General features: G+C 46.8%; 1 long non-coding RNA gene across 2 annotated transcripts; it reads left to right on the top strand.

Annotated features, from left to right (window-relative positions):
* LOC131818226 (uncharacterized) lies at positions 1–7,532 on the top strand. 2 transcript variants are annotated; one of them, XR_009348739.1, is made up of 3 exons: positions 1–85; positions 4,903–5,087; positions 6,210–7,532. It is a non-coding gene; the product is annotated as an uncharacterized LOC131818226 (long non-coding RNA). The 2 variants fall into 2 exon arrangements; XR_009348738.1 differs by lacking the exon at positions 1–85 and adding an exon at positions 1,464–4,718.
* The last annotated feature ends 6,688 nt before the right edge of the window (positions 7,533–14,220 follow it).

Genomic DNA, 14,220 nt, shown 5'->3' with positions numbered 1-14,220 from the left:
CAGGAGTTCCCGGGAAGAGAGCAGAGCACCCGCGGTTAGAATGGGCTGGCAGTAAGTGGCCGCCGCCGGCCGAACCTAGGCCAAGGTACCTTTCGGGATCTCCCGGGGCTGGTTCTCCAGTCGGACTCCCCCAGCCACTGCCCAGTTTCTTGTGGGGCCCGCCACAGCTCCGCACCTTTCCTGCTCGAACCTCCCTGGAAACCATCCTTGCTGGACTTCTAAGGGAGGCCTTGGAATTACTGTGCTTTGTGCTGCCTCTGGCGAGCCTCATTGTTGCTCCCTGACACAGTCATCTCCTCTCCGCCATCGAGAAACTAACAATCATAAAGTTAAAAATCAGCAAAACTTAATGCTTTTTATATTTTAAACTTCTTATAGAGGAAACTTGCAAACCTACATTGGAGAGCCCAGTTCAGTGGACTGCATGCACTCCTCACGCCCTCCAGCATTCCCAGCACCTGACGCTGCTGCCCCACCCGGACCCTCCCCTGCCTCTCTTGGGACACTGGAATGAAATTCCAGGCCTCACCGCTCCAGGAGGCCTGTCCCAGCCTCCCTCTGGTCCACTCCCAGCACCTCATCTCACACTGGCTTCTTCCTGTTCCTCAAACCCCCAAGGTTGTTCCCACCTCTGGGCCTTTGCACGTCCCTTGCCTGCAGCTCTTCCCATGGCTGCATTTTTGGCATTCAAGCCTCAGCTCAAACTGCCATCTCCTCAGTCTTCCCTGACCACCCAAAGCAGCTCCCCGCCTCCACCCCACCACCCTCAACTACCTCACCCAGTTGTATTATTTTGTAAAGTATTTCTACAGCCTGAAGTCATCTTATTCAGTGACTTGTTTACGTGTTCTTGGCTTGTCTCCCTCACCTAGGCAGTGAGCCCCACGGACTGGACTATATTGATCTTGTTCCTTTATCTCCAGTGCCCAGAACCGAGTTGAGCACTTAGTAGAAATGCGGTCACTGTCTGTCCCCCAGATGCAGTTTGTCTTGCCAAATTGGGCAGTCGCTGGGCACTTTGGAGAGGAGCCAGCTCTGGCCGGCGCAGTGTCTGCTGGCCAGGACCGCGACCAGAGACAGCAGCAGGAGCAAGAGCTGATCCCACCTGGAGGCTGCAGCAAGGAGGTCTGAGCTGAGCAGGCGTGACCTGCCCTCCTGGGTGGTGCAGGCAGGACCTGTGAGTTGGGCACTGGCCTCTCCCTGCCCAGGACATGGGCTAAGAAGGAAAGGGGATGAGAAAAGGGAGGAGAAGGGAGGGAGAGGCCCGCAGAAAGAAGAGGGGGGGAGGTGGTGGACCAGTGAGAGGGTCACCAGTTGTGGCCTTGGAGAGCCCCCCTCCACCACCTTCAGCTGTTAGCTCCACGGCAGCACAGACAGTGCTTACTGAGCTTATGGCCTCAGAGAAGTAAACACGTATGAAATGCATTGTCAACCTTCATATTGCGAGTTTCACATAAAATTCAGGATTTTCACCTTCTCGTAAATCAGAAGATTTGAAATCATGGTCCCCCATCTGCTCGTGGAACTATCCCCGTCAGATTGGGCACATGACCCCATTCACCACAGTCCCACCTCACTCTGTGGCTTCCCTCTTGCCCCACGTTACCCGTTTATGTGCTTCCAGTCGACTAAGCAGGTGCACTGAGCAGTCCTGAGGGGACAGCTGGGCCTCTGCACCATCCGAGGAGAAGGCAGGCCCAACCATCTCATAGGCTGACGTAGAACCAGGAAGGTCAGTTGGGACACTGAGACACCGGGAAATGCCACCCCTAGTGTACATCCTGCTTGTTGCTGGGCTGGAGGGGGACACTGCGCTGAGCCTTCAAGGCCATGTTCCATGACTGCTTCAGGACCAGGCCCCCCACCTCCCTAGCAAGAGGGGCTTCGTGGGGAAGGTAGGCCCTGCCTGGGCATGGAAGGGAACCAGAAAATCTTTGAAGGCAGGGCTATCCAGTTAGAGACAGCACCCTGCCACCTATCAGAGCACCTGGCATGCAGCAGGTGTCATAAAGGGAGGCCTCTCCACAGTTCTGGGAAACTGGAGGGAGTAGGCACACCTATTGGTCTGGAGGTGGGAGACCTCAGCTAGCCTTATCTCACTGCTGGTCCAGGACCCACTGGGGCCTCAGTCTCCTCCTCTGTCCCTGGTTCCAGGCCTGACATTTTGTGTCTCCGGGTGGAGCCCTGGGAAATCCCTTGGAGGCAGCAGAGAATCTACTCCTCTTGCCATCCGCCCCTTCCCAGCCGGGACCAGCTGTGGGTGGAGAAGACCTGGGCGGAGGGCCTGCTCCTCCAAATAAGAGGAAAAACTCGTGACTCAGGGAAAGGCAGAAGTTGACTCAGCCAAGCCACAAGCTGTGGAAAAAATGAGCGCTCCCCGAGGCTTTTGTGTGTGTGTGTGTGTTTGTTTTGTTTTGTTTTGTTTTGTTTTCCTCCTGGGGTAAGAAACCCTTTCTGAGGGAAAGCTGGATTCCAGAGTTCTGGAACCAGGCTTTCAGGAAACTGCCAAGGCTCACAATTTTCAGGTTAGGAGTTCTGGCAATCAGCTCGGTGGACAATGCCAGAAATTTATATTGGCTCTTTTTCTTAAGTTTTGTCTAAGTGCCTAGTACTGTGAGCTAAATACTTCATATTATCTTATGTCTCCTCAGCCTAGACCTGTCATCCTCTGCATTGGACTTGAGAAAGTGAGGCAGACACAAAGTATTTAGGGCGAAGGATCTGGACCAGCACAAATGTTGCAGAAAGAGGAAGGGAAAACACATGGGGCAAAGTAGAAACAGGTGCTGACGCCAGGTCAGGGGTCAGCAGAATTTCTATAAAGGGTCAAATAATCAACAGTTCAGTGTCTGTGTGCCCAGACCTCTGGCAACAATGCAGCTCCGCTGTTGCACCGAGAGCAGACCTAGATGGGCGCCTGCCCGTGAGCGAGCTTCACTCAGCGACGCTGACGTCCGACTGTCTGATCAGGTTCATGTGTTATGAAACTTCATTCTCATTTTCACTTTTTCCCCAGCCACTTAAAAATATAAAAGCCATTGTTAGCTCACGGGTCATGCAAAAACAGGCTGGAGGCAGGAGTATGCTGCCCCCTGACTTACAGATGTCCGTCATTATTCCTTACAACACTTCTCCTTTGAAAATATTCAAACAGAAAGTTGGGCAAACAAGTAAATAAAAAAGAAAAGAAAAGAAAAGAAAAGAAAGAAACAGTGGTTGTCCTACTTCTCATGGCCAGGTCATGAACTTGACTTCAAGTTGGTTCACTTCCGGCGATTCTGCACGCTGCTTGCTTTATCAGTGACACACCTGAGGCTGAGTCTGCAAGCCGCGGAGATGTGGACATTAGGAAAGATTTCTCATGCAATGGTTAGGAGGATTAATTTTAAAGGAGGAGCCCCTGGGAGGTTTGTAACTGCTGGATTTTTTTTTAAAGGATGTTGGGTTTTGGATTGCTGAAGTATCAGATTTGAAACAGAGGAAACCTGCACTCTGTGCAACCACTGAATAGCCGTGGCTTCCCCTCCCCCCACCTGCCTCTGCTGTGTCGATATTTACTCCTTCCTGTGCGTGTGTGTGCCCATGCGTGTCGCTCCAAGTCTGCACCTCCTTGTCACGTTTGCGGGCATTGTAGACCCGTTTCCCATCGTGGGTGTCCCTGTGAGGCTCTGACCAGGCCAAAGGGAAAAACCAGAAACACGAGAAGAGAAACACTGCCCTTTGAAAAACACTTCAGATGGATGAAATAAATGTTGCATTAAAGATAATCTTCAGAATGATTTATTCACACCTACTTTCTTGAAGAGGGTAAAGCCGAGAGGCCTCTGATAGCAGGGGATTGTGAGGTTCCATCTGGGTCATGCATTCATTCCACAGTTCCTGGACATTGTGCATGGCCAAGCGGTGGAGGCAGAGATCAGTGGGGCAGGGCCTCTGCCCTTGGGAGGCTCGCAGTGGATCAGGGTACAGAATTGTGAGAATATGTTCATCCATGAGGAGCCAGAACTGCTCACCCCGAGCAGAGGGCATCTCAGGGGAGAACTTCTGGGTTGGATACCACATCTTGGAGCACAATTTTGGCACCAAAAAGTCAGTCCTTGTGGCCTGACTGGCAAAGAACTCTTCATGTGCTGCATTTAAGGCAAGACAGGAATTTTAGGGACCGGGAGGATGGAAGCTAGAGAGAGAAAAGGAGGCCCAGCTCGTGGTGTGGGAGAGGTCAGCGGAGGCTTTCTGGCTGAGGAGTGGGCCTGGGGCAGCTGAGAAAGGCTTCCAAGGACAGGGGTGGGTGATATTCCATTTGAATTACTTGCTGGACTGCCCGAGATGCCCCACGTTTCGGGCCGTCACCCCTCAAAGCTTCACGAAATCCACACCTTTGCTGGCAGATGCGAATGATTATATACAACTTCCACGGCGGCCAATGTGGCAACATCTGTCACTTTGAGAAAGGCACAGGCCTTTCTGTCCCGCTAGTGTTCTCCTAGAAACTTATTCTTAGACATTATTGTATTTGTGCAAAAGGATATATGCTCATATGTATTCATTGCAGCTTCACTTACCATAGGAAATAATGGGACAGCCTAAATATCCATGGACAGAGAGCTAGTTAAATCATGGACCTCCACAACGTGGCAGGGCTCAGTGCAGTGAAAGGGAGGAAGGCAGGAACCTATGACCCGATGTGGAAGGATTTCCAGGACCTATTGAGCGAAAAGGTAAGGTGCAAAGTGTGTGTATACGTGTGACTTCCTGCATGAGTATGTGTGAAAATTATTGCCGGCACAGTTGGTGAGAAACTGGTCCCAGCAGTTTCCTCTGGGGGGGCAAACGGGCGGTGTGGACCTGTGGTAGAGGGACTCACATCTTTTACCCTTGCTGATTCCTTTCCACACTGTACAGGTGACCCTGTGTAACCAGCAGAGATTGTGGAGATGACCGCCTGTGACAGTCCACCCTTCAGTCTTGCTGTCTTGGATCACTGGCTTCAGGGGAAGGCAGCTCCTTGGACCTGAGCTTGGTCGAGCAGCCCTGGGGAGATGGCCGCCTAGTGAGAAACCTTTGCAGCAGCTGGCCAACCCTGTGAGGTATTGTCTGGCCCCTGGGAAGCTCTGAGGAGACTGCAGCCTAGAATGACATCTCAATGGCAACCTTCTGAGCGACCTTGAGGCAGAACCATCCAGCTAAGCCCCTCCCCAACTCCTCACCCACAGTAACCATGTGACATACCAAATGCTTATTGTCTCAAGTCACCAAATTTTGAGACAGATTGCTGTGCATCAGTTTGTTCTACGTGCTTTTATTCCTTCTAGATGTTGTACCTTGTGCATCTGTGTGTGTCCAGACAGTGGACAGACCATCATGCTGGTCATAATCCTAACTATCTACACCACATCGACTGTGTGTGTGATACTACAGGGTGATCAGCACTGGGTAGTTGTGGGGTGCAGAGGTGGGAACCAGTGTAGAGCAAGGAACCCTTCCTAAGTAGGACTCCCTGTAAGTGCTCAGTGAGAGGGGAGAGGAGGCTGACTTCCATGTGTGTGTTTGTGTGTGTGTGTGTGCATGCGTGCATGTGCAGCACACAAGCAGAAGCTTCATATCAGCTGCCTGCAAGTCCACAGACCCTTTCAGTTTGGCTGGCATCATGGATTTTAAAACCTGAACTTGACATCCACCAGATTTGCTAAAATTGTTAATGTTGACGATGTCAAGTGTTGGCAAAGACATAAAGCAAGTGGATTTTTATAGGTTGCTGGAGGGAGTATAAATGGACACAAGTACTTTGGAAAACCGTTTGGGAGAGTCTACTGAGCTCAAGTTTGAGCTCAAGTTTACTCCCAAGTGTGTATCGGAGAGGAGAGAGGCCATGAGTCCCCCAAAGTCAATGTGCAAGAATGTTATTCATAATAGTAGATTAATCAAAGCCAAGGAGGGGCTCATTGAAACCTCTGATCCATAACCAATCAGCCAGCACAGGTGACAGCCTGAATTAGTGACTGGTGTCTGAGGTGGGACAGGGTCAGTCTTCTGGGACTGGGTCCTTAACCTATAGAATCTGATGCTGTCTCCAGGTAGATGGTGCCTGAATTGAGCAGAATCGTGGGACACCCAGCTAGTGTCTGAGAATTGCTTGTCTGGGAGGGGGTGGGGAACCCATACCTTGGAACTGGGTGCAGGATGTTAATGCCCTGTTCATCCTGCTGCAGGGATCATGGTGGATGGATGTTTCAGAAGCTGCTTTTCCATGCCAAGACCCTACTTCATCCAGGCTGCTCCCAGCCGATGTCTGAGCATGCAGGGTGCCAATACTGGTCTGTTCCCGTGAGATATGGGACCTTGGGCGATGTATTAGTTTGGGCTGCTGTCACAAGTTATAGACAGGGGAGCTTAAGAAGTAAAAAAAATATATCTGACCCTCCTGGAGGCTGGAAGTCTGAGATCGGGTGCCATCATGGTTTAGTTCTGGAAGAGCCTTCGTCTGGGCTGTAGACTGTCGTCTCTTCCTTGTACCCTCACATGGGGGAGAGGGCTAGTTAGCTCTCTGCCCTCTTCTCATGGGGGCACTAATCCCATTCATGAGGGCTCCACCCTCATGACCTGTGTACCTCTGAGAAGACCAGATCTTATCACATTGAGATTAGGTCTCAACGTATGAATTTTAGAGGCGACACACTTAGTTCATGTCAGGCTATGTTGGCTTGGGGATTCCCCCATTAGCCTGGTGAAGCTTCCCTGGCACTGTTCTGAAGTTTGAGACTTTTTCTACCCAGCTCTTCTTTCTTCCTCTCTTTCTGGATGTCCCACTAGCAGAGTAGTCTGCAGGCTCTCCCTAACTTTCCTGGAAACCTCTTCTTTATCCTTCATGGTCTTCCTTCCAATTCATGGGCTGCATGTCTGCTCCCATCTTAGTGTCTGCTTATTGGAAGACCCCAACTAGACACAGATGTACCAGTGGTCCCCCCACCACCCAAGACCCCAGCCTCCAGACTCTTCAACATCTCCAGACTCTCTGTCTCTGCTCTGCCCTCCTTTTGCTTCCTGTTTTCAAACCCTCACCTCTCTTCTCCTTTACACTTGAGGTAATGGAAAAGCATTAATTTCTCTTCACATCTCAGGGAAACTTTTTTCTCTTTTTTTTAATTAGAATTTTTTAAAAATTAGTTTTTAATTTTATTTTTTAAATGAGATATAATTGACATATAATATTGTTATTTTCAGGTGTACAACATAATGATTCAATATTTGTATATATTGTGATCAATATACTGAGTCCCACCTCTTTACTTTTATTTTTGTTTACTTTGGTTTTGGTGTCAGATACAAGAAATCATCACCAAGACTGATATCAAGGAGCTTAGCACCCGTGTTTCCTTCTAGGACTTCCATGGCTTCAGGTCTTACAGTCAAGTCCTTAATCCATTTCGAGTTAATTTTCATTTATAGTATAACACAGAGGTCTAGTTTCATTCTTTTGCATGTGTCTGCCAAGCTTTCCTACACCATTTATTAAAGAGATTGTTTTTCCTGCATTGAATGTTCTTGGCTCCTTTGTTGTAAAATAAGTGATCATTTAGGTGTTAATTTATATTTGCACTCATGATTCTGTTCCACCGATCTATGTGTCTGTTTTTATGCCAGTACCATACTCTTTTGATGACTATGATTTTGTAATATAGTTTGAAATCAGGGAGTTTGATGCCCCAACTTTATTTTCCTTCTCAAGATTGCTTTGGCTATTGGGAGTTTTCTTGAAACAGAAAAATCATCACCTCTCTCATGATGCATTCTATTCCTGTTTCTTGAGAAAAACTCCAGGGGGCATTTCTCCAAAAAATGGCTCATCAAATTTCTGTGCTTAGGCTCCACAAAAAAGGATGAGGAGGGACAGTGTTTAATGGTGCTGGAAATAACTACATGTCCAAATGCAAAAAAACCAACTTCTAGCTCTATCTCATATCTTATACAAAAATGTACTAATGATGGATTGGTGATCTAAATGTAAGGCATTGAACTGTAAATCATGTAGAAGAAAAAATTGGGAAAATTTTTGAGCTTGGGCTAAGCAAAGAGTCCTCAGATAGATATTAAAAACATGATCCAGAAAGACAAAAAATGAAGAATTGGACTTTGTCAAAATTCAACTTTTGTTCTGTGAGATATACTTTTCAATTCAAAAGAAAAGCCTCAGGCTACGGGTGTGTATTTGCAAATCACATATCTGACAAAGGGATATATATTCAGAATATATAAAGAACTCCAAAAACTGAACAAAGAGGGAAAAAACTGTCCAATACAAAAATGGTCAAAATATTTCCATAGATGCTTTATCAAGGAAGATATAAAGATGGCAAATAAGCATGTAAGAAATTTTCAACATCTTTAGACATTAGGGAAATGCAAATTAAAACCATAACAAGATGTCACTACACACCTATTTGAATGGCTATAAAAACCAAAGCAAGGGGTACCTCGGAGGCTCCATCAGTTGGGCATCTGGCTTCAGTTCAGGTCATGATCCCAGAGTCCCCAAATTGAGCCCCGCATCGGGCTCCCTGCTCAGTGGACAGCCTGCTTCTCCCTTTCCCTCTGCTGTTCCCTCTGCTCATGTGCTCTCTCTCTCTCTGCCAAACAAATATATAAAATCTTAAGGGGTGCTTGGGTGGCTCAGTCATTAAGCATCTGCTTTCAGCTCAGGTTGTGATCCTAGCGTCCTGGGATTGAGCCCCGCATCAGACTCCCTGTTTGGCAGGAAGACTCCTTCTCCCTCTCCCACTTCCCCTGCTTGTGTTCCCTCTCTCGCTGTGTCTCTCTCTGTTAAACAAATAAAAACTTAAAAAAAATTAAAATCTTAAAAAATAATAACTAGCTAACTAACGAACGAAATAAATAAATAAAATCTTAAAAAAAAAAACACCCAAAACAAACAATGACAATACCAGGTACCGATGAGGATGTGGATCAGCTGACACTTTCATACTTTGCTACTAGGATTGCAAAATGGTACAACCATTTGAGAGACAGTATGACAATATCTGGAGAACTTAAACATACTCTCACCGTATGGCCCAGCAATCTCAATCATGCTTACTCAGGAGAAATAAAGACTTTCATTCACACCAAACCCCTTAACAAAAGCATGTAACAGCTTTATTCATTGGGCCAATTGGAAATGGCCCAATGGCCTTCAGGTGGTGAGTAGATGAACAAACTATGGTATATCCATACAGTGGAATGAAAGGGAGCTCAGTCCTCCTAAGGCACAAACTTTCACGGACCCAGCAATAAGGCTGCATCACAAGGGGGTTGTGCTAGAAGAAGAATCCAAGACTCAGAAGTTCCATCCTGCATGTTTCCATGGATAGGACATCCTGAAAGGCAAAACTATAAGACAAAGACCTGACAGCGTTGTTTCTAGTTAGGTGTGGACTGACTGCAAAGGACCAATATGAGGGTAACTTTGGGAATTTTGGATGTGCTTTCAGATTCTCATTGTGGTAGTGGTTGCAATGTCTACCTTTACCAGAACACATGACACTGTAAACTAGCAGAATGACATTTAGTGTAATTTAAAAAATAAAAACAAGTATTAGTAAAATACACAGTTGTGTAATCTGTAATTTCGATTCTCCTAGCACGTAGAACATTTCCCACATTGGTTCTTCAGATGGTTGCCAATTACACTGGAATTTGTGTGTGCGTGTGTTTCAAAAGTTTAATGTATTACATTTTTTTTTTTAAAAAAGGCAAAGTCTGGGAGTTGGGGTTTGGCAGCCATCTAGGTATTAAAGGAAATCATGCTGGAAAACTTCCAAGTTGCCTATTGTTAGAGAGGATGAAAAAAAAGTCCAGCTCAGTCTTCTGTTTTCAGGAGCTTCTTACATTCAGGGGGAATTCTTCAGCTATTTCCTGACTGGGAGGCCAGGATAGGAACTTCACTCCCCTTCCTTAAGCCCCCAGAGGGAATTTCCCAAGTAGAGCCTCACAGTCTCCCTCCTCCAAACCCTGAGAAGCAGAAGGCAGAATAAATCAAAATCAGTCCGTAAAATCAAAGACAACTACAACGACAACAAGCAAAACCTCACACACCAAATGAAATAAAATACAACTAGGAAGAAACAACAAGACCAAACAATACAAAAACCAACCCAGGCATAGAAACAGCCTTACGAAGGCCTGGGCAAAGTAGCACGCCAAAATCCTCCTAAAGGGGGAACTGGAGTTATGAGAAACAAGATTCAGAAATGAGCCTCGTTCTTAACACTGCCCTGACCTCTCTCCCCAACCCCCAAAGCTGTAATGGGGAAGAAAGGGAGAGTAGGAGCCTGCTGGGACAGTGATACCATCCAATCAAAGACAGAAAGACTGAGGCCCTGAGTGGCTCAGGGAAGAGATGCAGCAATTATTAGCGGCCTCCACGCCCCCACAGTCTCCAGGGACTTATGGAGGCAGATCGGACCACCTGGCCTTGCGTTGATTTTTCCTGGCTGGGAAGCACAGCTAGAGATGGAAGACAGAACAATCATGTCATATCACTTTAATTTTCTCCAGCCACACATTCCTCAGGGACTCAGAAACGGATGGCTGCCTCTGGGTCTGACCAAACCTCAGAATGTCTTCCCACCTAGAGCTGCCCTGTACTTTGATTTCCTTTGATGATAATGAAAAAAAAAAAAGAATTCTAGACCCCAGAGGCAAAACTGCTCCTATTTCCCACCAAAGTCAGCCCTGAGCTGTACCCAGGACCTACTTGCCCTTGTCCACCTGTTGATGGTGGGAACTCACCATCCCAGCTGCTTTGCCATCCAGAGCAGGCATTGCCTATTTGGTATCCAGGGGCTTTGCTTAGAGACTCTGGCCAGGTCCCTGCAGGAACTATAGGGGATCCAAAAGTCCACCAAAGGGAGAGACATTAACCCATCGCTGAAGCCCCCCTGCCAGCTCACAGGGTTGCCTGACGTTATGGTATTAAGAGAAGAAAGTACAGAGAACTTAAAACACCTTTGCACTACATAAGGGCCCTTTACAAAGTGTCTGTGAGTGTGTGTGTGTGTGTGTGTGTGTGTGTGTATTTGTGGGTGTGTGTTAACAAAACTTTAAAATACTGTAAAATAGACCAAAAAAAAAAAAAAGGCAACAACAACAACAAAATCCCCCAAATGCCTCATAAATTTAAATTGCAAGGTTTAAAAGTATGGAAAGAACCTAAATGTCCATCAACAGATGAGTGGATAAAGAAGATGTGGTATATATACACAATGGAATACTATGCAGCCATCAAAAGAAATGAAATCTTGCCATTTGCGACAACGTGTATGGAACTAGAGCGTATCATGCTTAGCAAAATAAGTCAAGTGGAGAAAGATAACTGTCATATGATCTCCCTGATATGAGGAAGTGGTGATGCAACATGGGGGCTTAAGGGGGCAAGAGAAGAATCAATGAAACAAGATGGGATTGGGAGGGAGACAAACCATAAGTGACTCTTAATCTCACAAAACAAACTGAGGATTGCTGGGGGGGGGTTGGAAGAAGGGGGTGGGATTATGGACATTGGGGAGGGTATGTGCTATGGTGAGTGCTGTGAAGTGTGTAAACCTGGCGATGCACAGACCTGTACCCCTGGGGATAAAAATATATTATATGTTTATAAAAAATTAAAAATTAAAAAAAATTGCAAGGTTTAAAAAACCAAACAGTGCAGCACGCAGAGGCTTACCTTGCAGTCCCTCCCTCATCTCCTGTCCTCCCCCAGCCAGCCACTTGGCTTTTTTTTGGCTGGTTTGTAAGCACCATGCAGGCTTGTTAAAGCCTTGCCGTCAGTCTCAGCCAGACCTGCATGTTCTGAGTCCCTCAATCCCACGGGACTGGGCATGAAGTTAAAGACTGAATTTGCAGTGTTTTCGAAGAAGAGATCAGCAACCCCTCAGAGCATGTGGACTAGTGAACCAGAAGCGTTGTTTCTGTCCTGCATTGTGACCAGGAGTGATTTTGGAATATCTATGTCCTGTTTAAGAACATGGGTCCCTTTTGGTTTTCATTCTCTTGTGCTAAACTGCCCTCAACTCCTTGTCCCCTTGTCCCCACCCTTCGTGACAGGAGCACTGGCCACATGGGGCTCTGGCTGCAGTTGTGGTGGATTAGACACAGGGTTTCACCTGGCCAAAGGGGGTTTGACTATCTAGAGTTCAAACCTCCTTGCTAGTTTTACATTCTGTCCTGAATTCATCCTTTAAAGCATAGAACAGATTTTCCCAATGGGTAGTGCTGCATCTAACTAAAACCTGGAATTTATTTATTTGCCTTTAGGTTTGGACTATTTCCCAGTTCTGAGCCCAGAAGGCAGTTTCCTTTTCAAGGTCATAGCATACAGTTGGGTAGGTTGTTCACTGCACAAAGAGGCTCAGCAGCGATGAGAGAGAGCCAACATCCAACCTTCACTGCACTTTATAAGCTGTGTCCTATAGGCTGCACCGGCCCAGAGGGGGTGCCCTTTTTAAGTTGTTAGTCTAGAAAGGGAATTTGCAGAGGATGGAGATTCTTTTTCTATCCACTACCCACAATAAAACCCCCTTCCAATTATTGTAGGCTTTGACGTTAGATAAAGCAACCCTTGATGCTTTTGTGGGCAGGTCATTCTCCTGGGTCTCTTGGAGAGCAGCCTGGAGATGGTCTTCATGAAATTCATCCTTAGAATCAATGGATCTTGACTGGGGACAATTTCTGTCCCCAGGGACATTACCCAATGTCTGGAGACATTTTTGGTGATCACAAGTTGGGGTATTCCTGTCTTCAGTGGATAGAGGCCAGGGATGCTGCTAAATATCCTACAATTCACAGGACGGCCCCATAACAACAAATTGTACAGCCCCAATGTCAACAGTGCTGCTGTTGAGGAACTCCATCCAAAATGAACATAACAGAATCATCAACTAAAGCAGATTGTCCTGTTGCCATTCTAGGTTCCTGGCTCATTGCCAACTGCAACCACGATGGCAGCTGTCCCCATGCCTATGTCTACGCTTATTTCCCCTTCTGCTGCTGCTGCTGCCCAGCTCTTAGGAAGGTCTCACCTCCGTGTTGGAGCCTTGGCCTGTGTCCTATCTCGGGTCAGAGTGCAGGGAGTGACCAGAGCCCTTCCTTATTTCCATTGCCTTCAGAAAGGGCTGCAGGAGACAGTGAAGCCCCCCAGGGGAAGGTGAGTGGGGGGACAGGGGCAGGAAGGCTCAGCTGCCTCCACCATGCTGGTCTCCTCACCCTGCACCCACCTTGCATCTCCAGAGTTGGACCATTGGGGAGAGCTGCGGTTTCCACGCACACCTGTAGCCCCTCAAGCTGCTCCTTCCTGAGCCCTCAGAGGCTTGGAAGCCCAAAAGCCCAATACTGGATTTTGGAGTGGTTCTTTGTCGTTAGTCACACTCTCCTTTTCCACCCACAGCATCCCTGGTGGTCCCCGGTCCTGCTTTGTGGCTCAGAGTCCTGAGTCTTTCTGTGACTTGGCCTCACTGGAGACATAGGCCCTGAGGACAAGGGCCTGGGGCCCAGTCCCCATATGCACACCCACAGTAATTGTTTCCGTTGATTTGAATTTCCCCTTAGAAGCACAGCTAGAGTCAGAGAACACAATAGAAATGTTCTGAGGCCAACTGCCTCCCTCAACCACACTCCATAAATATAGAAGCTGTTTTCTCTAAGAAGTATCCTTTTGACTCTTGACTATCTAGAGTTCAAACCTTCTTTAAAAGCACTGGCGTCTGTCTGCTATTTATGGGACTTGTTTCCCTCTGAGGTCTTCTACTGGAGAAAGAAACCTCATGTCCACACCTCAGCTCATGGTACATGCAGAGTTTCCTGCTTATCTGAGGACAAAAGTTCTCAGAGAACAATCCCTTAATGAGGGTCAACTCACAATCACAGAAAAATAAGAAAAGGAAAAATTAACTGCAACTTCAAAAATGAGATAAAATTCTCAAAGTGTTTATCTTCCATTTAACAAAACATAGGTCACGCTTGCAACTGCCCAATGTTCTTAGAATGATCAAAGCTTGAGTCACGTTGCTTTGGTGAAGGCATACGTTTCTGGACACAATCTGTGATTGCTCAATGTGATATCCTTCGCTTAATGTGTGACTCTTCTTTCTTCGTCATAAGAGTCAAGTTTTGCAAACACATTTAATTATTTTATCAATTTTCTTTTTTTAAAAAAAGATTTTATTTATC

Source organism: Mustela lutreola, chromosome 16 (genome assembly GCF_030435805.1).
Source record: "Mustela lutreola isolate mMusLut2 chromosome 16, mMusLut2.pri, whole genome shotgun sequence".
NCBI lineage: Eukaryota > Metazoa > Chordata > Mammalia > Carnivora > Mustelidae > Mustela > Mustela lutreola.
The sequence above is the reverse complement of the archived record's forward strand: the minus strand, read 5'-3'. Positions and strand labels throughout refer to the sequence as shown.